The following is a 2,175-nucleotide window of genomic DNA, read 5'->3' as shown; positions in this document are numbered from 1 at the left end:
TGTCCATAGATGGTGCTGAGTCAAGCAGGGCATTGACCTCATCAACCGATCTGTCAATATCAAAATCAAAACCAAAGTGAGTTAAACATGTTTGTAAAGGATCATCACTAAGGTTTGAAAGAAAAGTGTCATCAACTAATGCTTCGATTAAATCCACATCAACAATTCCATCATCTGCACTGTGAGGTTGTTTGGCAATGTTGAAGATGTTCAGCTCCATAGTCATGTTGCCGAAGGACAACTGCATATTTCCAGTTCTACATTGAATGTGAGCATCCGCAGTTGCCAAGAAAGGTCGGCCTAGAATAATGGGGATGTGCTTCCTTGAATCCTGTATTGGTTGAGTGTCAATTACAATGAAGTCAACAGGAAAATAAAATTTGTCTACCTGGATAAGCACGTCCTCCACAATACCACGAGGTATTTTTGTGGACCGATCTGCAAGTTGTAACACCACTGGAGTTGGGTGTAATTCTCCCAGTCCAAGTTTCACAAACACTGAATAAGGTAACAGATTTACACTAGCTCCTAAATCCAACAAAGCATTCTCAATTGTGTGGTTCCCTATACTACATGAGATAGTGGGGGAGCCTGGGTCTTTGCATTTTAAAGGAATTTTATGTTGGAGTATAGAACTAACGTTTTCTGTTAAAAATGCCTTCTTTTGAACATGCATGTTTCTCTTTTTAGTACAAAGGTCTTTAAGAAACTTAGCATAAGATGGAACTTGTTTAATAGCATCAAGCAAAGGGATGTTAACACTTACCTGTTTGAAGATTTCAAGAATCTCACCTGTGGATTTTCCCTTTTTTCCTTTCGCTAACCTCTGAGGAAATGGAGCTTTGGGAACATATTCTTGTGGGTTAGTTTCTTCTTTCTCCTCCGGTGATGATTCCTCAACATTCACAGGTACAATTTGATTTTCTTTTGTCACCGGCATCTCCACTTTGTTGTCGACTTCCTTTCCTTTTCGCAAGGTCATTACTGCTTTGACCTCTCCATGCTGCTGTGGTGAACTGGTACTTGCTTCATGTACTCCTTTAGGATTAGGCACTAGTTGACTTGGAAACTTACCTTTCTCAACGGTCATTGCCAAGGTCTGAACTGAAGAAGCAAGTTGTCCCACCATCTTCTCGAGGCTTGAAACTGATTGGGCTTGTGAATTGAAGCCTGCTCTCAACTCATTTCGTAGTCCATCAATGGTGCGATTCTGTTGCTCAATCGTGGAGTGAGTAACATTCTTGAAATTTTGGAATGCATCCTCCCATGGTCTGGGTTGAGAGTAGTTCTGGTTCTGATTGTATGGTCTGAATGGGGGCTGAGAGGCTTGAGGAACTTGAGGAATTTGTTGCATTGGTGGAGCTGGAGCTGCTGGTCTATTCTGTTGGAATCCTTGAGACCATGAAAAATTGGGGTGGTCTCTCCATCCAGGGTTATATGTGTTGGAGTATGGGTTGTAATTTGATGGCTTTCTCATTACACCTATGGCATTGGCTTGATCTGAGTATGAGTCATGGTCATGTGGTTCTGTTGATTTTGCAGTCGATAACGATGCTATTTGTCGAGCAAGACCTTCAACCATCTCCTTGACTTATTTGATTCCCGAAGTTGACTCGCCAATTTGAACCTCATTCACTCCTTTAATTCTTCTAGTATTCCTGAGTGATCGACTCCGTTGTTGGGAATTATCCGCTTGTCGCTGGAAGAATTCCCAAATCTCTGATGCACTTTTTGACATTAGCTCTCCTCCACTTGTTGCCATTAGCCATTCTTGCACATTTGGCAATAATCCCTCCAAAAAGTATTGGCATTGGTGCCATTTCTCGTACCCATGATGTGGACACTTCAAGAGTAGCCCATTGAATCGCTCCCATGTTTCGAAAAATTGCTCGTCCTCTCTCTGGGTAAACTCCGAGATTTCCCTGCGAATAGCATTGGTTTTATGCACTGGGAAATATTTATTCAAAAATTTCGTTACCATTTGTTCCCATGATGAAATGCTATTAGCGGGTAAAGTATTTAACCATGAACGAGCTCTATCTTTTAAAGAAAATGGGAATAGTCTAAGTTTAACATCATCATCTGAAAAATTCTCATATTTGAATGTTTGACAAATGGCATGAAAATCATTCAAATGATTATATGGATCCTCATTTTCTAGGCCATAAAATGTAG

The 2,175-nt window shown here is 40.7% G+C and overlaps 1 non-coding gene across 1 annotated transcript; it reads left to right on the top strand.

Annotated features, from left to right (window-relative positions):
- The first annotated feature begins 1,826 nt into the window (after positions 1 to 1,826).
- Positions 1,827 to 1,930, top strand: LOC112097508. Its single transcript, XR_002905040.1, has one exon. It is a non-coding gene; the product is annotated as a small nucleolar RNA R71 (small nucleolar RNA).
- The last annotated feature ends 245 nt before the right edge of the window (positions 1,931 to 2,175 follow it).

Source organism: Citrus clementina, unplaced genomic scaffold (assembly GCF_000493195.1).
Source record: "Citrus clementina cultivar Clemenules unplaced genomic scaffold, Citrus_clementina_v1.0 scaffold_6, whole genome shotgun sequence".
NCBI classification, from domain to species: Eukaryota; Viridiplantae; Streptophyta; class Magnoliopsida; order Sapindales; family Rutaceae; genus Citrus; species Citrus x clementina.
Note: the sequence above shows the minus strand (reverse complement) of the source record. Positions and strands in the feature narration are given on the sequence as shown.